This window comes from Trachemys scripta, chromosome 4 (genome assembly GCF_013100865.1).
Source record: "Trachemys scripta elegans isolate TJP31775 chromosome 4, CAS_Tse_1.0, whole genome shotgun sequence".
In the NCBI taxonomy this organism is placed as follows: Eukaryota; Metazoa; Chordata; order Testudines; family Emydidae; genus Trachemys; species Trachemys scripta.
Window position 1 is genome coordinate 62,813,073 of NC_048301.1, and position 20,474 is coordinate 62,833,546.

General features: G+C 43.2%; 2 protein-coding genes across 5 annotated transcripts in view; one reads left to right on the forward strand and one right to left on the reverse strand.

Annotated features, from left to right (window-relative positions):
* Window positions 1-8,363, reverse strand: part of ZNF106 (zinc finger protein 106) — a 76,512-nt gene extending 68,149 nt beyond the window's left edge. For 2 of the 3 annotated variants that reach the window (XM_034769173.1, XM_034769172.1), the window contains exon 1: window positions 8,186-8,363. The gene's annotated coding sequence lies outside the window, so the exon portion shown is untranslated. The remainder of the gene's footprint in view (window positions 1-8,185) is intronic. The other variant, XM_034769174.1, reaches the window with a different exon arrangement.
* Window positions 8,364-8,477: 114 nt separating this feature from the next.
* Window positions 8,478-20,474, forward strand: part of SNAP23 (synaptosome associated protein 23) — a 38,675-nt gene continuing 26,678 nt past the window's right edge. Inside the window, exon 1 of one of the 2 annotated variants that reach the window (XM_034769180.1) lies at window positions 8,478-8,576. The gene's annotated coding sequence lies outside the window, so the exon portion shown is untranslated. The other variant, XM_034769179.1, reaches the window with a different exon arrangement.

Here is a 20,474-nt window from a genome sequence, read left to right on the forward strand (position 1 = left end):
CCAGCTTTGGGCTGCATTCCCAAGCAACCTGAGTCCAAGAAGACCTGGTTCCGGCGCGCCGGGGGCCACTGCCGGCCTCGAGGGCGTGAAACTGTTAAGAGGTGCCCATGGACGGTGTGAGGCCGGTAGCAGCCCCCGGCGCGCCGGGCCCGGGTCTTCTTGGAGTCGGGTTGCTTGGGAATGCAGCCCAAAGCTGGTGGTAAACTCCATCTAAGGCTAAATACCGGCACGAGACCGATAGTCAACAAGTACCGTAAGGGAAAGTTGAAAAGAAAGATGTTTTGGGTAACTATTGTTTTATCAGATAACTGATATTCACCTATAAGTTAGACTGATTATGCCAGCATGCACTCAACTTGCTATATGTTGGCATTTGATAATGTGTTTTTCCAATAGGTGACCATCTGTGAAAACTAATATTGGGGAGTTTGATGCTTCTGAAAAGAGGTCTGCCAGTCCTTATTGTGAGGATTTCAATGAACCCTTCAGTCACAAATGAAGGCCGCATTATAATGGGCAAAATGGTGTAACATGCATCCATCCACACCAGCTTTTCCAGGCACTCAAGTTAGAGTTAAACACATGCTCAAGTACCTTGTTGAACTGGGATTTAGACGCACTATTCCACTGCAAGGAAAAGGACCAGGTAGCCATTTCATGCTATGGGTGCTTCTGCAAAGGTTCCCCTTATTTATTACAGATACACTTCAAGATCCCAGAAGTTGCAACACAAAAGTTAATATCCATTAGTTACTGGCAAGGGTCCCTATGACTTTCCCTCAGCTGAAACTGAGAACATCTTAACAACTAGAGTGGATGGACTTTTCCAACATCAAAAGAAAACAAAAGCAAGATAAAGTGTGACACAAGCCTGGTGCAATATGATAGACATCTCATGTCTATCACACTTTCCACTACATCTGAAAAATGTTTTTCATCTATGTGAGAAGTTAAACCATTTTTCAACACCAGTTTTCAAGAAAACATTTGAACAGGATTTCTTCTGATCTGTTCCTGGCAATAGCTGTTTAGTGAAGAGGGATCTTGTATTTGGAGCAAAAAATTAGTAAAATTTAATGGAAAAAATCAGTTACAACATACAAGAGGGGGAAAATGTCTATAAGATTGAGAAATTCCTTGCAATGTACAATATTTTCTTCTATAATTTTCCTGTTGCCCTGCTAAAACTGGTTATAAAAACAAGTAAAACCCTGTATCACCACCTGGTGGCAGAATTAATCATAGAAGCTTCCAACTACTTGATGCTAAGAGACTTTTATGAATTTAAATTTGGCCCAAATATTCAATTTTGCAAAGACAAACTTTAATAAAACATAAGATCAAGGTAAATTCACTAAATTTATCAATCTGTTAAATGGAGATTACAACATTCCTATAAAGCAGATAAATTAAGATCAACATTTGTACAGCACTTTGAATATGAAAAGCAATACATAAGCTCTAAGTATTATTCTCAGTGCTGGATATGGGAGTCTGATATAAATTAAGATAGTTTGGTGGCCGCATAAGAGAAATATAAACTATAAAGTGAAAAATATTTTGCTCGGAGTGATTCAGATATTAAGATACCATTAGTTTACAGCCAGCCACTGGTTTGATTCATTCTTGGCCTCTGAACTGGAAGTATGAGACTGGAACACCTCTTATTAATGAAATCTAACATTTGAAGTTAGTCTATATTGAAGAGGGGGAAGAGGGGGAGTCATGTGGCAATGCTTAAAGAAGTTGTCTTTTCACCCTTGTTAGCAGTTCCAGCAGAGAGGCCATGAAAACTGAGTTACCCTCTCATAATCCTTCCAGTCCAGAGTTGAGGCATATTTGTGATGTGCAGGCATCCTAGAAATCCATTTGCCATGGAAAAAAGAGGAATTTGCATTTTTCTGTTTTTAAAAAAAAGTTTTTAGATTTTGTGGAAAAATAAAAACATATTAACTAAATTTTACTGAAAGTACCAGTTTTGCTTATTCAATGTATGCAACCTCCCATTCCTGGGGTTGATTTTTGAATGTGCTTTACATTTACATAGCTAACCATACGCCAATAAATTGCTTCTGGTTACTCAATGGCATATAGGGATTCATGTTTTAATGCATCTCAAATTTCACGTCAGCCTCCAGACATGAGTAGTGAAAGTTATGAAAAGATGCCAAAAACTTGAAAAATCACCCCTAAAGACTGAATTTGGCAAGAACAAATTTCACATTGATGGTAATGTGCTGTTTTGTACTGTATGCAGCACATCTGTAGATTACATTCAAAATCAGACAACTGTAGAACACATGAAAAGCGCTAAACAAACTGAATGCAAAGAAATTAAAACAAGAGGCTGAAACAGCAGGACCATGGACAACAGTAAACAATGCACTGTGACTGGTTCATTCTGTTAATTTTATTTTGTAATAATGACTGATGGCACTGGTAGGCTTCGAACTTGCTTAAAAATTGTAATTATATCAATAAAACATTGTGTTCAACTGATGCCTACATATATTGTGGCTAGGGAAACTAAAGTTCAGCGTTTCATTTTAATCATGGAAAAACACTGATTCTTCTGTTTTTTTAATTGGAGAATTTTGGGCTTTTTAATAACAGAAAACTAGAATCCCTGGTGATACCGGGAACTACACTGTGCTGCCCATGCTGCACCTGTTATGTAAACAGAGGTCATGCCATATCCAGGGCTGACAAGCCAGAAGCAATCCCTTCAGCAGCACTAAGTTCGGGTGAGGGGAGGAGGTGGAAGAAGGGGGAAGAGGAGGAGGGGAGAGAAGGGTAAATAATAGCCAGACTAAAAGCAAGGTTGTTTAAAATGAAATATAACAGTGACAGCAAATTGCGGGCCCAAAATGACAAACACTTAAGTAAATATTAGGACTGTCAAGTGATTAAAAATATTAATCGTGATTAATCGCACAATTAATCACACTGTTAAACAATAACAGAATACCATTTAGTTAAATATTTTGGATGTTTTCTACATTTTCAAATATATTGATTTCAATTACAACACAGAATACGAAGTGTACAATGCTCATGCTATAGTTATTTTCTATTACAAATATCGGCACTGTAAAAAACAAATAGTATTTTTCAATTCACCTAATAAAAGTACTGTAGTGCAATCTCTTTACCATGAAAGTTGAACTTACAAATGTAGAATTATGTTAAAAAAACTGCATTCCAAAACAAAACAATGTAAAACTTTAGAGCCTACAAGTCCATTCAGTCCTACTTCTTGTTCAGCCAATCACTCAAACAAGTTTGTTTACATTTGCAGGAGATAATGCTGCCCTCTTCTTGCTTACGTCACCTGAAAAGGAGAACAGGCGTTCGCCTGGCACCGTTGTAGCTGGAGTTGCAAGATACTTACGTGCCAGATGCGCTAAAGATTCATATGTCCCTTCATGCTTCAAACACCATTCCAGAGGACATGCATCCATGTTGATGACGGGTTCTGCTTGATAACTATCCAAAGCAGTACGGACCAAAGGACATTCATTTTCATCATCTGAGTCAGATGTCACCAACAGAAAGTTGATTTTCTTTTTTGGTGGTTCGGGTTCTGTAGCTTCTGCATCAGAGTGTTGCTCTTTTAAGATTTTTGAAAGCATGCTCCACACCTCATCCCTCTCAGATTCTGGAAGGCACTTCAGATTCTGGAACCTTGGGTTGAGTGATGTAGCTATCTTTAGAAATCTCACATTGGTATCTTCTTTGTGTTTTGTCAAATCTGCAGTGAAAGTATTCTTAAAATGAACAACATGTGCTGGGTCATCATCCGAGACTGCTATAACATGAAATATATGGCAGAATGCGGGTAAAACAGAACAGAGGACATACAATTCTCCCCCAAGGAGTTTAGTCACTAAGTAATTATCGCATTATTTTTTTAAACGAGCATCATCAGCATGGAAGCATGTCCTCTGGAATGGTGGCTGAAGCATGAAGGGGCATATGAATGCTTAGCATTTCTGGCACATAAATACCTCGCAATGCTGGCTACAAAAATGCCATGCAAATGCCTGTTCTCACTTTCAGATGATGTAAATAAGAAGCAGGAAGCATTATCTTCTGTAAATGTAAACAAACTTGTTTGTCTTAGTGATTGGCTGAACAAGAAGTAGGACTGAGTGGACTTGTAAAACTTTAGAGCTGTGGAAGCAGAGAAAGAACTGACAGGAAGGGGATGCAATGCATGACAGTTCGTTAGCAAGAGTTAGGCTAACTGTAACCCTAATAACGCGAGATTTGTAGAAGCGAGGAATGTGTGAGGCGAGTGGGAAAGAACTGTGAGAGAAGTTGTTGCGACCTTGTGTAGATAATGTGTAGATAATATGGAATGTAGACTAAGAGTTTACATTAGTGAGCAAAACAAGATATCAGAATGACGTATGTATAAACAAAATGCACCTGTTGCTCATTATTGTCTGTAACAAAAGTTATAAATGCTTGCTGAAATTGTTTACCTGTTGAGAGACCTGCTTAGCTCTTTCCCTCTATGCAACTGATAGAAAGAAAATAAAGTATCTGATTTGCTGTACCCAAACAAAAAGTTAGAACTCTGTTATTCTCCGACAGAGCCTACATCATTTTGTATTCGACTTCAGTTATGTAACAAAAAAAAAAAAATCTACATTTGTAAGTTGCACTTGCATGATAAAAAGAGATCACACTACAGTACTTGTATGAGGCGAATTGAAAAATACTATTTCTTTTGTTTATTTTTACAGTTCATATATGTGTAATAAATATAAAGTGAGCACTGTACAATTTGTATTCTCTGTTTAATTGAAATCAATATATTTAAAAATGTAGAAAAACATCAAAAAATATTTAATAAATTTCCATTGGTATTCTACTGTTTAACAGTGCAATTAAAACTGTGATTAATTTTTTTTAAATCGTGATTAATTTTTGAGTTAATCGCATGAGTTAACTGCAATTAATTGACAGCCCTAGTAAATATATAACTTTATTCATGCAAGTGGGTCCACATGAATCACTTACAATAATAAAGATACTTAAATGCCTTAGTGTTTACAGGACAGGGATCTAAGGGTACACCTACAGTGCAAGCAAAAAAAACCAAAAACAAACAAACAAACAAAAAAAAATCCCCACAGCAGCAAGTCTCAGAGCCCAGGTCAATTGACTTGGGCTTGCATTATGGAGCTAAACATAGCTGTGTAGGGGTTCCTGCTGGGGCTAAAGCCCAGAGCCCAAGCTCCAGTGCAAGCAAGAATGTCTACACTGCTACTTTTAGGCCTTGTCTACACTACAAAGTTTTGTCAGCAAAAGCTGCCTTTTGCGGACAAAACAGGGGAGGTGTACCCACTAAAAAGCTACTTTTGAAGACAAAATAAAACCACCTATCAAGAGAGACAAACCTTTTTGTGGCCAAGTTAAAGTAACAAAGCACCAGCGTGGACACTTTGTTTTGTTGACATAACTGGCTTCCACCAGTATCCCACAATGCCCGCTATGACAGCTGTGCTCACTGTTTTGATATCTGCTGCCCTGCAGGCATGTACTCCTCACCTTTCAAAGCTCCGGGAAATATCTGACAGACGAGTATGCTGCTTCCATTTGGGGAACAAAGAGCAAATCATTAACGTAGAATTCTCCTGTTCTTACCTGCACTAGGAACACAGTGGCAGGCAGGCAGGAAGGGGAGGTGTGGGACTGTTGTGAGACTGACATTCCTCACAGTGGAGAGCTCACAGAGCTGCTCAGGATGCCACTCCTGGCAGCTGAGGAGGCTGTGGGAATCACAGAACCAGAGGCAGGTAGGCAGAGCGGGCTGCTTCAGGAGAGACTGCTGTGCTGAGTAGAGTTGGGGGCTGATGTGGGAGGGTGTGTCCCCCCCTCCCCATGCCTCAGGATAGGTCTGTCAGCCTGCTGTCTCCCACGCCGCAACACACCATTCTCCTCTCCTTCTCCACCCCACACTTCAGCTGAAAAAGCACTGACAATCTACTAGGATGCCCTGGAAGATGGGATTGCTACCACAGTGCACTGCTCTGTCGATGCAAGAGCTGTTAGAGTGGATGCACTCTGCTGAGACAAGGAGCCAGTGTGGACATGCAACAGTAGTTTTAATTAAAACAGCATAAATTTTGCTGACAAAACTTTGTAGTGTAGACAAGGCCTTAGACTGGGGTGGGCAAATTTTTAGGCCCGAGGGCCACAGCTGGGAATAGAAATTGTATATCGGGCCATGAATGCTCACAAAATTGGGGTTGGCATACAGGAGGCGGTGAGGGCTCTGGGGTGGGGCCAGAAATGAGGATTTCAGGGTGCAGGAGGGGGATCAGGGCTGCGACAGGGGGTTGGGGTGCATGGAGAGGCTCAGAGGTGCAGGCTCTGGGTGGCCCTTACCTCAAGTGGCTCCCGGAAGCAGGGGCATGTCCCTTCTCCGGCTCCTACATGGAGGTGCGGCCAGGCGGCTCTGCCCGCTGCCCCATCTGCAGACACCGCCCCTGCAGCTCCCACTGGCTGCAGTTCCTGATCAATGGGAGCTGCAGGGCCAGCACTTGAGGCAGTGTGCAGAGCGGAGCTCCCTGGCTGCCACTACACATAGGAGCCAGAGAGGGGCCATGACGCTGCTTCCGGGAGCCGCGGGGAGTGGCCCCCGATCCTGCTCCCCAGCTGGAGCACCAGAGCAGGGTAAGCCCCAGGCCCTGCTCCCCAGCAGGAGCTCGAGGGCCGGATTAAAACAGCTGGCGGGCCGCATCCAGCCTGTGGGCCATAGTTTGCCCACCCCTGCCTTAGACATATAGAGCTCACCTGAGTCAGTTGACCCAGGCTTTAAGACTCACTGCCACAGGGTTTTGGATTTATTTTCTTTTTGCAGTGCAGGCATACCATAAGAATTTATCTGTATTGGTATTTAGAAGAGGGACTCAAAGGAGCTGTGAATGGAGGAATGACAGACATTTTCAGGAAGGTCCAACAGGAGCCCAGAATCCACTTCCGAACATCATACATCATACCTCAATCCCCTTCTCCTTCAAGCCATTCCTCAGAACATATCTGGTCCATGAAGACCACAAATCCTAGACCTCCTCTGAAGGAAACATAGGGATAAAGTATCTTTTACAGGACAGATACAATCAATGGTTTCTACAGACAGTAGCTTACAGAAGGAAACAGTATCTCACGTGAAATAAAAAAAATTCATGAAAGAAAAGAAGCCAATTAGCCAGAGAATAAATGGTCAGTTATAATTTCTTTCAAAACTACACTTAAAGGATTGTTTGGTAGGGCAACTCCCACCTTTTCATGTTCTCAGCATGTGTATATATATCTCCTTACTATATGTTCCATTCTATGCATCCGATGAAGTGGGCTGTAGCCCACGAAAGTTTATGCTCAAATAAATTTGTTAGTCTGTAAGGTGCCACAAGTACTCCTGTTCTTTTTGTGGATACAGACTTACACAGCTGCTACTCTGAAACTTTTACCCACAGTTCATATGTTTTTGAAGTTGAAATTCAGAAATATGCTGAAGGGTTCATAACAGAAATCAGACGAGAAGAGTTCATGTAACATTTTTAAAAAAGGAAAATTTTGTGGGTTAACATATTCATAAGTGTAAGTGATTACTTTAAAATGCAAAATCTTCCAAAATGCATACTAGTCATATTTTGGCATGTTACAAGAACAAATTAACATTTGCACACTAACGAGCTCACTCACTGGACCTATTTAGATGCAAGTTCACACCTGTTTTCAGATATGTGCCTACTTTAACTTAATATACCTGTGTGACAGAGTGAGTGAGGATGGGCATAAAGCGGGGCGGATACTACTGGCAGAGTTCAGCACCCAGCATGGCTCTCAGTGAGGAGTTAAAGACCTGTAAATGGGTGTTTGCTTTAAAACAAGATAAATTCTACTCAACCCAATGGCAAAAGATCAAGAGGCTCGGCGTTAGGAAGAACACACTCTCTCGCTCTACGGTGCAAGAGCCGTCCCGCCCGCCTTCCCACAGTCACGGAGCCCACTACCACCTCCTATGCCTGTCTGCCCCGACATCCCCAGCGCCCTACCGGATCTCCATAACCCTGAGCCACACTCCTGAGCCCTTGCCCATCCCAGCCCCTCGAGCCCCTGCCCGCCGCACAGCCGCGAGGCGAGGAGCCCGACTGAGCCCCCTACTCACAGGCCGCGTCCTCCTGGTTCCACAACAGCGCAGCAGCCCCGCCGCCCATCACGCGGCCCGGACCGAGCAGGCCCCACCACCTCCCCGGGGCCCGCCGCGGCTCCCACAGGAAAACGGCGGAGGCGAGTCGCGCTCGCGACCTGAAAGGGAACCGCGGCGCAGGACAAGAGGAGCGTGCGTTCCCGCAGCCAATCAGCGAGCACTGCAAACGCTTTGCATTCTGGGAACTGGTCATGTCAGTGCCGCGCGGCTTTAGCCAATTGCTCGCGCTCTCTCCGCTCTGCTGGGCGGCGATTCGCAAGAATGAGTCCAGTCGCCATGCTGGGTGTGGCCGACGAGGTGCCTGTCTCTCCGCCACGTTGAAAGTGGCTCTCCCCTGCTGTGTTGTCAGGTGGGCGGCGCTGGTTTCCGGTTCCGGTGGGGTTAGTGGCTCTGCCTGCCGGGCAGGTGTCGGTGGTGCGGGGAGACTCGGGATGGGGCATTAAAGCGGCGGTTCCGCTCGCGCTCTGGACTCGTGCGCGGTGGCGACGGCGGCAGCTGTTGGAGGCGCGGACTGAAGGGCGGCGGCGGCTACTGCTGCAGGTGGGAGGAGGCCCGTGTTGCCGGCTCTAGGTGGAAGTGGGAGCAGGGCGGAGTCCGGGTCAGGTGCGCTGGGCTGGAGAGCGCTCTGGGCTGCCCCACGCATGGGCTCGCTCCGAGCCGTGGGCTGGCTCCCTTTGCCCATGAGTCTGGCCTTAGTGCGGCCTCCAGGCGTGAGGCCGGGACGGGGCGGTGAGTTACAGGGAATGGATTTCAGAGTCCTGAGTTCCTGTCTAGTGATCCGGCCTGGAGGCTCTCCCCATCCTGCGGAGCTGTGCCGTGCTGCCCTCTCCCGGGGAGGCGCCATCTGTGCTAAAAGGCTTCACCAATTACTAGCAGCAAAGGTAGTGGAGAATTGGAGATATCTCCAGTTCAAATCACTGTGGTGACTTAGCTGTGTGTGTTCACTCATGTGCTTATTATCTCCTGATAAATTTGTTTAAAATGTGTTTTTATAATGTATTCAGTGAGTGCTGTTTAGCTTGTGTAAAAGAGAAGTACTGAGCTCTAGGAAATGATGCTGGGTGGTAGATATGTACCTAGATAGAGAAGAAAATGTAAGTGTTTAAGCATTAGAAATAAGAATGGCCCACAACATAAGAATGGCCATTTTGGGTCAGACCAATGGTCTATCTAGCCCAGTAGCCTGTTTTCCAACAGTGGCCAATGCCAGGTGCTTCAGAGGGAATGAACAGAACAGGTAATCATCAAGTGATCCATGCCCTGTTGTCACTCCCAGCTTCTGGTAAACAGAGACTAGGGACACTTAGAGCATGTTACTGCATCCCTGACAATCCTGGCTAACAACCATTGGTGGACCTATCCTGCATAAACTTGTAGGTTTGTTTTGTTTTTGAACACTGTTACAGTTTTGGCCTTCACAGCATCCCTTGGCAAAAGAGTTCCACTGGTTAATTGTGCGTTGTGTGAAGAAGGACTGTCTCTTTTGTTTGTTTAAAACCTGCTGCCTATTAATTTCATTGGGTGTCTTATTTCTTGTGTTATGTGGAGGAGTAAATATATTTCCTTATTCCCTTTGTCCACACCAGTCAAGATTTTATAGACAGCTATCATGTCCCCCTTAGTCATCTCTTTTCCAAGCTGAAAAGTCCTAATCTTTTCAATCTCTCCTCATGTGGAATCTGTTCCATCCCCTAATCATTTTGTTCCCCTTCTCTGTACCTTTTCCAGTTCTAATATCTTTTTTTTTTTTTGAGATGGGGTGACCAGATCTGCATGCAGTATTCAAGATGTGGGCACACCATGGATTTATATAGAGGCATTATAGTATTTTCTGTCTTATTTATCCCTTTCCTAATGGTTCCTAACCATTGGCACTTCACACTGAAGAATGTCAGCTGCTCTCTTCAAGATGCTTTTAGAAGAGTAATTTGTTTCTGTATCCTTATAGAGCCCCTCATCTCTGCAGAAAGAGTTTGTGAAAGTCTCTAGACTAGATGATGGCTGAAAGAAAGGTTCTTAGGGACGTGGAACCCTTATGCTACTCATTGCCTTTGCAGCACAGGCAAACCATGCTTCTATTGTTTGTTTATCAAATCTTTGTGCAGATCTAGAACATATGATAAATGGCATGAATCTTGTTCTATGTTGGGTTTTAAACATCTAATTTGATATTTTTTCTTCCTGGCCTTATAAGGGAGAGATCCTGTTATCTGCTTTCTGTGTGAACTCACAGTACCTAAGAAATGCTATCAGGTAGTTTAAAAGAAATAAAATTTCTGTTTTTAGTGGTTTAGAACGTAAAACTGGTAGGTCCTGCCTCCCCGTCAGCAAACTGACAAGGCAGCAACCCCCAGTAAGCTACATAGATTATTTAACAACTCTTCCCTAGTTCTTATCCAAATGTCTTGAGGTGCTTTATAAACTTTTATCTGAGCCTTGTAGCATTGTCTGAGAGGTACATAAAGAATACTGGATCACTTCACCCATCTGCTGTAGCCTCATCTGGGATGGAACACAATTACTGTTTAATAGCACACAGCAACAGTATAGCCAAATGAATAATCTACCAGGTAGAATTTGCAAGGGAAACTTAGGAAGGTGTAATGTATTTACATGGGGCTGGGAAAGTCTAGTACCCCAGGGTTTAACACCCCTTCTGTCATGAAAAGTGACATTGGCTATTTCATGAATCTGAGTGAGCATATTCCCTAATTTTGCAGATTACACATAATATCATGCCTTCAGCAATATGATGCCCACTGATAATCCTATTGGGATATTAGTTCAGTATTCAGCTGGAAGAAACATGTTTTACATCTATTCTGCGCCTCACAACGCTTCAAGGGTTGGAGCAGCAGCTTAGGAAGGCTCTTCAGGGGACAAAGAAGCAGTCCCCAGTGCTGATGAGGGGGCTCTTTGGCTCATCAGGGGCTGGCAAGTGGATTCTGAGAGAGGCCCAGTGGTGGTGATCTGGAAATTCATCCCTTTGAGTACCTCACCCTTTTTGTAAGTCCAGGCACAGTTACCAAAGGTGCTTTTCAATGCCATGCATCTGACGAAGTGGGCATTCACCCATGAAAGCTTATGCTTTCCAATACATCTGTTAGTCTTAAAGGTGCCACAGGACTCTCTGTTGCTTTTTTTTTTTTCAGTGCATTTGGGACAGAAACCGACTGTACAGTAATAAATGGTCTTCCAGCCAATCATGGGAGGGCTCTTATACCCCGGTCATGGGGTTTTCCCAGAGGCAAAAAGCTGGCTTTGCTTGGACAAGTAAAAAGCTGAACATACTACAAGAAGAGACAGCTGGAAGAGTAGGAACTGTTCATCTCATCTTTGCAATTTGTTCAGGAAGTTGATAAGAGAAGCCAGGAAGGGTGCAGAATGGTATCTTTGTTTTTTTTTTTTTTTCTTCCCCCCCCCCCCCCCCCCACAGTTGCATTGTTGGTTTGGATATGAGACAGACTGTGGGGAGAAGTTCTGGTCCTGACACTTCATATTATCCTGCAGCAGGAATCTGCTGTGCGTATAACATAAATAGGCTTATTCTCCTTTCAGCTAATGAAGGGGTTTTAAAAAAGCACATATGTTTCTTCCATGCACTCTTTCATATAAAAGATTTAGTAGGCCTGAGCCAGCTCTTCTAAATCACCTAATTTCAAATTTATGATAGTACCACTCATCATTTTTTATCTTCAAATCTCTGTGCAAACATCAGTATATTAAATCCCTACATTCCTTTGGGGATAGCCATCATCTCTCTTACAGTTGTGAAAACTGAGGCACAGAATAGTTATGACGTGACTGAGGCCACACAGAGTCACTGTCAGAGCTGAGATTACAGCTCAGGAGTCCCACTTTGTTGCTGAAATGATTAGATCATGTTTGTCTCTTACTTCCTGCCTTTGTTTCTTTGGAAATATCTCATACCTGTAGGTGCTCCTGTCAGCTGCCGACAGTTTGCTGTTACCCTGTTTTTAGTCAAGTGTGATTGTGCATACTCTATTTGTGTTCTTCACTAGTGCTTGCACAGGATTTCACAAGAAACGAATGAGCTAGTGAATGAGTTTCTTTTGAGAGTGTGTGGTTACATCTTATTCACTTCTTTGTTTAATCTAGTGCATTTACCAGACGGATAAGTCAGGTTAGTTATTTGTATAGTCATCTGACAAGATTTAATGCAATAATTCAACAAACAGTTTATTCTGCAACACGTGATATCCTTAAACCTATACTCTGGAAAAACTACTCTTTTCTTTCCCTTGATTAAGGGACAGGGCCACATACACCTATTTACTATCGTTACCATAGTTCAGCAGTTTTGTGCTCCTTAGAATTTTTCTCTGTCTAGACATAAAATTAATGTCCAAAGGGACACAGTCCACTGAATTATCACACTAAGAATTTCTTGCCTTATATTGTCAGAAGTAATATCTGCCATTAGTCTAATGGCAAGATCACATAGAAAACATTGACTGGATTTATAGACTTTAAGGCCAGAAGGGTCTATTATGATCTGTTCCGACCTTCAGAAGAACATAGGTGGTAGATCTTCACCCAATGATTCTTGAGTCAAATCCATGATGTTTGGTTTAACTAAGCATATTTTTTAGGTATACACCGACTTTTAATGTAAAGACATCAAGTGATGGAGAACTAAATGCTTAAGTAATCTGTTCTGCTTGTTAATTGCCCTCATTATCTTAAAGTTCTGATTTATTTCTAGTCTGAATTTGTCTAGATTTAACTTCCAACTTTGGATCTTGTTATGCCTTTGTATACTAAATTCAAAGAGCTCTCTATCGGAAAATCTTCTTCCCATGCAGGTATTTACAAACCACGATCAAGTCTTAGTTTATCCAAGAGAAGATAAAGATAAGCTTCTTTAATCTTTTGCTGTAAGGCATGTTTTTCAGACATTGAATATTCTTCTGGCTCTCTGCTGAACCCTTTCCAATTTCATATCTTGAAAGCTGGACATGGAATTATCTGTGTTTTAGGGCAACAGACACCATTGCTGGAATACTATGTCCCTACTTTTACTTGAGTCCCCTATTTGATATCCCAGTATTTCTGGTGCACAGGAGCTTTTCACTAATAATAATGGTTCTTTGGTAACTTTTCTGAAATAATTGGGTGATCACTTGCATATAGAAGTAGGTATTTGTCACAGCCATGACTGGGCATCCAGTTGCACAGTGGAGTCTAAAAAGACCTGAGGACTTCAGACTGACTTATTAATCTCCGTAGAGATGCCCTTTACAATGGGGGATGTTCTAGAAGAAGCAAGTTCTGTGAAGCATTTCCCATTTCATAACAGCATTCTCTGTCTTGTTGGGGTAAAACTTTAGCCAACTGCTCTTTATCCAAGTGCTGCTTTTGGCAACTTGCAGTAGCTGTGTGGTGGCTATGTTTGTTAGATGATGCCCAGCTCTACATACATGTGGCGCTGGCACTTCAGCCTGGGTTGCTTCATCAGGCCTCCCATCAGCTTCTTAGAGATGTTGATTAACATGAGGGGCAGGACTGACCCTTGTGGGACTCTGCAGATGAGGGTTTGGCAGTGGAGGAATGGTTGCCCTCTGAGTCTGCTCTGAAAGGAAGGATATGAACTATTTCAGTGTGGTTTTTATTCACCCCACAAGCTTCTTGTGGGGAGACAGGAGTATTCAGTGATCAAAGGTATCGACTATTGCACTACATCAGACTTTTGTATAGTCCAGTATTTTTCAACTTCTCTGGCTGGTGACTTTTTTTTTTTTTATTCAGACAAAAAGATTTTGTGGACCACCCCCCTGGTAAAAAAAGATCAGTAACAAGCCTATGTAATACAGTATCTCCTCACTTACCGTCCTCTTGCTTAATGTTGTTTTGAAGTTACGTCGCTGCTCCATTAGGGAACATACTCGTTTAAAGTTGTGCAATGCTCCCTTATAACGTCGCTTGGCTGACTTTTTACAAGGGAGCATTGCACAAGTTCCTCTTCTCCATCTCCTCCCCCTCCCTTCCTCCCTCCCAGTGCTTTTTGGCGGTGCTTAGGACTTTCTGGGAGGGAGGGAGCGAGCGGGGAAGCTTTCGCGTCCTATTCCCCCCCCTCCACACACACACACACGGAATGCAGGGGCTTTAGGTACTTCTCTCCAGCCGCTGGCTGCGTGGCTGCCCATGTTCCTCCTGAGTCCTCCAACCCGTGCTTGCAGGGCCGCATTCCAAAAGCGGCTTTAGAGCTGCAGGCCGGGGCCCCCTTAGCCCAGGGCCCTGCAGCCCCTAAAGCCCCTGTGTTCCGGGTGGCCCTGCCTGCTGGGGCGGGGGGCAGCTCCCAGAATCGCGGCCATGGGGCGGTACTGTGCCACTTGCACACCTTCTGCACCAAACAGGAGCTGCCCCAGGTAAGTGCTCTGCACCAGGGCCGCCCAGAGGGGGGGACAAATGGGGCAATTTGCCCCAGGCCCCACAGGGGTCCCCACGAGAGTTCTTCGGGGCCCCTGGAGTGGGGTCCTTCACTCACTCTGGGGCCCGGACCCCCGGAGTGTCTTCCGCTCCGGGTCTTTGGCGGCAGGTCCCGGGGTGGAAGGACCCCTCTGCCACCGAACTGCTAGATCTTCGGTGGCAATTTGGCAGCGGGGGCCCCCTGCTGCTGAAGACCCCAGGCCCCCAAATCCTCTGGGCGGCCCTGCTCTGCACTTCCTGCCTGCCCCACCCCTGAGCCTCCTCCCGCACCCCCACCCTGAGTGTCCTCCCGCATCCTAACTCCCTCCCAGACCCTGCACCCCCCAGCCCTGAGCCCCAGGGGTAAGCCGGGGCACCTCCCCACCACAGTACAGTACTGTACAATATATAATGCCTTTTGTCTGCCCCAAAACAATTTCCTTGGAACCTAACCCCGTGCATTTTCATTAAATCTTATGGGGAAAATTGGATTAGTTTAACATTGTTTTACTTAAAGTTGCATTTTTCAGGAACATAACTACAACATTAAGTGAGGAGTTACTGTACAACTATTACTGCATTTGACCTCACAGACACAGAAGATTTTTGGTTCGCTGCCCTGAAATTATTCTGGAAATCTTGTTTTCATTGCTTGAGAACTGTAATAAAAATTTCAATGCCTCACAACCCTCTGACTGTCTTTTGTGATCTCCCCTGTCCCCTTTCTGGAGAAGAGGTGGAGGATCACAACACACCAGCCAAGAAACACAGGAATAGTCTAAATGCTTTCCATATTCTATGGAATGTACACCTTTTTTTTTTTTTTTTTTTTCTTCCCCTTTTCTGGAAGGCATGAGGGTACAACATACAAAAGAGGGGAAATATTAGTAACTTAGTGAATGAGACACTTTAACAAATATATTTAGGAGGAAAAAGGAAGTGCTAGAGTGGGGACAATTACTGGAAAAAGGCACTGCCTGTAGACTTAAAATGAATTGTGTTGTAATTTTTTTTTTTTAGCCTAGATAATGAGCCAAGTTATGAGATAACTTACAAGGTTGAGACATAAAAGATCTGAAAACTTGCACCATGACTTGTTAATAGTGATGAGCTATTTGCTTTGTATTGTTGCTCAGTCTTGATGTTCAGAAATATTTTATTTCCTCGTTATTTCAGAAATCTTTAAATTGAACTAATGTAAATCTGGCTACATGAGGGGAAATTAGAATAAGGGGGGGAATCAAATTTAACTGGATGTGATGCTTATTAAATGCACATCACTCTTAAACTGTAAATTGTGCAAATGAATGACTTCTATTAAACTTTGCTTTGTTGTGTGGCTAATGCATTTAAAGCTAGTTGACCTTCTAACACACTAGGTTGTTAACATGAGAGAACAGATAGTGCTAAATGGCCTTGTGATTCTTGGGACTCTACCTGCAGTCCAAAAAATGTGACTGGTTGGATGGTACTAAGCAAATACCTCCAGCAATCCTGTTGGATTAAAGACTAAGATTAGAGCTAGTACAGCGTTTGGTATCTATTAAAGTCAAAATGATTTCTGTGAGTGCCAGTAAAGTAGAAGGAAGTGGAGAGAACTTTTAAGTGTTGGTGATGGGATCTCTTCCCAATCATCGGGGTACTAGTGTTCTTAGCACCTGAATCTCATTCAATATGATACTAAAAATAGATGAAGAACAGCAAGAGTGCTTCCCAGAGCTGAGATGGGTCCTGCTGATAATTTCCTTGTTTGTGTACTTCTGTAGTTATATCCTGTATATTCTAAAAGCATGAGATATGTACACTGCAATAAAACATCCGTGGCCGGCCCATGTCAGCTGACTTGGGCTCAGGCTGCTGCAGGGCTATAAAATTGCAGTGTAGATGTCTGGGCTTGGGCTGGAGCCTGGGTCTGGAACCGGAACCCTCGCATGGTGTCTTATTGCATTGTAGGGAGATCCACAGGGCTCAAAATAAGTATCTGCCAAACATGGAGTGGAGGTAGAACAAAACTGACAAAGTGAAATAATCTTAGATTTCCTAACAGAGGAACTAAAACTACTTTTTATTTTAAAAATTTTATTTTTAAATCTCCATAGCATTGGTTGTGGCCACAGCTGCCTGAGGAGGAGAAGCAGCAGAGGGGAGAGAGCTGGTACAGAGAGCCATTGGGAAAAGCAAAAAGTCAATAGTGGGGACTGGCCAGAGCTGGGGAACCCCTGCTGAGTTAGAGGAGAGCTTGTGTAGACGCCCCCCAGAAAGGAGGGGAAGAACCAGCCTAGTTAGGAGAAGCTGATTCCAAAACAAGAGGGTTGATGCTCAAGGGTAGATCCCAGAAGCAGGGGTAGGACTTGCAGGCAGGGACACCTTGGTGAATGGAACACTATGGGAACATAAGAACGGCCATACCGGGTCAGACCAAAGGTCCATCTAGCCCAGTATCCTGTCTACCGACAGTGGCCAATACCAGGTGCCCCAGAGGGAGTGGACCTAACAGGCAATGATCAAGTGATCTCTCTTCTGCCATCCATCTCCAGCCTCTGACAGAGGCTAGGGACACCATTCTCTTGTTGCAGGAAGCCGAGCCCAGAACAAGGAGCAAGTCTGGAGGGATGTTCCCTGAGCAGGGGGAGCACTCAGGTCTGGAGGCCTGTCTTGAGTGCAGTACTGTAGGGAGTTCTGTGGCAGGAAACCTGAGTTGGGGCAATGAAAGAAGACTTGCAGGAGAGGAATGAGTTTTGGAGCTCTCAGGCAGCCTGGAGAGTGGGACCCCGGAAAGGGGCTAAAGGAACTTTGAGGGGTGGGTGACCTGGGAATGGTGACCTTTGAAAGGGTTTGAAGAGCTACTGTGTTGCAGTCTTGTCTGTCTCTGGGGATTTGAGAGGAGCTGTTTTTACTATGAGCGATATGTGAACTGTGACATTTCATACGAGTATGGGGTTTGAATTTGCACTGAGATATAATATTACTTTGTGTGGGTGGATTTCATGGAGAAACTGAGACAGGCCTGACTATTGTGCTATGGTCTGCTGCAGGAGGGTGCCCCAGGTGGGGCTCATCAGATCAGTGTTGCATAAAGTCTTTTTTAAAAGCAAAATATTACCTTTGCACCAAAGTAACCCTGTGACTTGCAGAAAGTATAAAAATGAGTGTGCAGTGTTTTCCTCTTGCTCCCCTGCCAATGTTCTTCAAATGTAACCAGTGCGAACTAGCTCTTGAGATGAGTCTTCATGTTCATTTAGTCTTTTCTTACAGTGCCAATTATACTTTTCATTATTTTCCCCAGGAATATGACCATCACCAGTACAGACCAGTGAACAGACGTTGGATGCTAACAACTTTTGATTACTAATAACTTGGGAGTATGAAGTGGGAAAACTAGAGATGAAAGTGTTCCATAGCCAAACATTGGGTGTGGAGTTTCTTACTGCTGAATCAGTCTATAAGATTCTTCCAGTTTTGTTCACAAATTGGAAATCAATTTCTCTCCCCCCCCCCCCAAAAAAAAGTATAGTTATTGTACAAGGCAAACATATGCAATGTTGGAATCATAAGATGTAGTAAGATGCTGGCTTTGTCATCATTCTCTATACCTCAGCAGTAACTATCCTCCTTGGCTGACACAACTTCATTTTCTTTTCCCTCGCCCATTTTATTGGTTACACCCAAGAGAAAAGGGGGAACTCTTATCTGCCAGGAAAAGCCCTTTATCTGTTTTTGAGGAACAAGCATCAAGGCATAGCTTATTCTCTGATACTGGTGAGGAAGGAAGAAAATTTGTGAAGGTGAATTATTAGCTCAGCAATAGGAGAACAGGAGGGAGGGCAAACAGGGTATGGTGGAGGGGGACATTTCTGGGAGGGAGGGGATATTGTGGGAGGCATGTCTGGAGAGAGAAGGGACTTCACTAGAGGATGAAGTTGATTGAACTGTCACCCCATCTGAATCTCTGAACTGTGGAAATCCAAAACTTGTATGTCAAGCCAACATGGAAGTACAGACCTAACACTGATTCAGAGTGGGTAGTGTAGACACAGGTGGTGGTAGAATAATTGACTATAATACCAGTTGTCCTCTCTGAAACAGACCAACATTTAGTCACTGGTTTCATTACATTCTTGAAAGCTGAGGAGAATGATGTCATTGTTTCCACCACTGCTTTTGTCCAAAACGCACAAACCCTTTCACAACAATGTCGTATCCTGTTACTTCTATATTGGCTAAGTTTTGTAAAACTACTGTAGACAGATTCTTCATTGCCATAATGTCCACTCCAGACATGATTGAAATGAATAATTGCAGTTCATAAAACAGCCTAATAATAAAATGGCTTTCTGTAGTCTGGCACCGAATACAAATTCACAAGTGTATATACGGAGGCAGAATGTTCCCAAAATGTTGACATTCCTATTCTGACATATAGCACAGGTTTTTTAGGTTTTTCTAGCGTGCCCAGCAAAACTGGCACAGAAATGAACTTTGAAATTCCAGCAAGTGTTAGGAATTATTACATGCCATGACCATACTGGGCAGTGCAACTTGAGTATACTGTAAAATGGTTTTAGAGGCAAGGGATAGCTGTTCTGTGTGTTTGTGTTTTGGAAAGAGGAGGCATTCTAAGGTGTGCTTACTATATTGTTATTGAACAGTCCAATTTAAATCTTGTTTGAACACACCTACCCTTAGCAACATTTTTCTTAAGTATGGAAATCTATAAGAGTGAGGTTGGTTTTAGTTACATAATGAATCTATAATAATTCAGGAGGACTATACAAATTCCCTATTGCAGACCACAGCTTGAAATCCACTACAAAATACTTGTAGGTGATCAGAACTGCTTATGTTAGAGGCTCGAGTGATCATTGTTAGATGTATCCTTGGTGTAAATTTAACTGTGATAAAATTTACAGTTGACACAAAAATTGAAGTGGTTGGAAATATTCAGGAGGATAGGACCAAATGGCAGTGACTTGGACAAATTAGAGTAGTGGAAGTTGCAGGCAATGAGGGAAGATGTAATTAATGTAAAGATCTACACATGGGAGACAGAATAATAACTAAAGTACCATATTTATTGCAGACAAAGAAATTTCTCATCTTTCTTGCCTTAACTGGTTTAAGATTACTTTGTTTTAGCAAACACCATTTGCTTCAGGGAAGGCTTGGGACAAGAGCTTGAAGGGGAGGTGTCTACAAGATGTCTGTTAGAAAGTGAGAACTGTTGCTGAAATGGATGAACAGTGTTTTCTGTTTAGTTACATGTTTAGAACGTCTTGTTTTTTGGATCTCTTGACACTAGAATTCAGTCTTTGTACACTTTTTTTTTTGTAGGTCATAAAATTTACGATAGCTGCTGGTGGTAATATATTACTTTCCATTCATGTTCTGTTTGCCCTGGAGACTTGGATTTTGTTTTTAGGGAGTTACTCTTCAAATACTGACTTTCTTCTAATTTAAACTGCTATGTTCAAGTATCTGTGACTAATATTTTCCAGTGAGGACATCTGAAATCTTTCCCTATGGAGGAATCGATAGGGTTTTTTTGGTAGAAATACCTTTCTTTGAATAAAAAATGTGCAGTGAAGGGCTACTAGGATGATCCAAGGAATAAGAGGAGACTCAAAGAGTTTAGCTTGTTTTTTCTTTTCTGAAAGAAGCTATGGGGAGATATGATTGCTGTCTATAAATACATCAGAGGGATAAATACCAGGGAGGGAGAGGAGTTATTTAAATTAAGCGCCAGTGTGGACACAAGAATAAATAGATATAAACTGGCCATCAACAAGTTTAGGCTTGAATTAGACGAAGGTTTCTAACC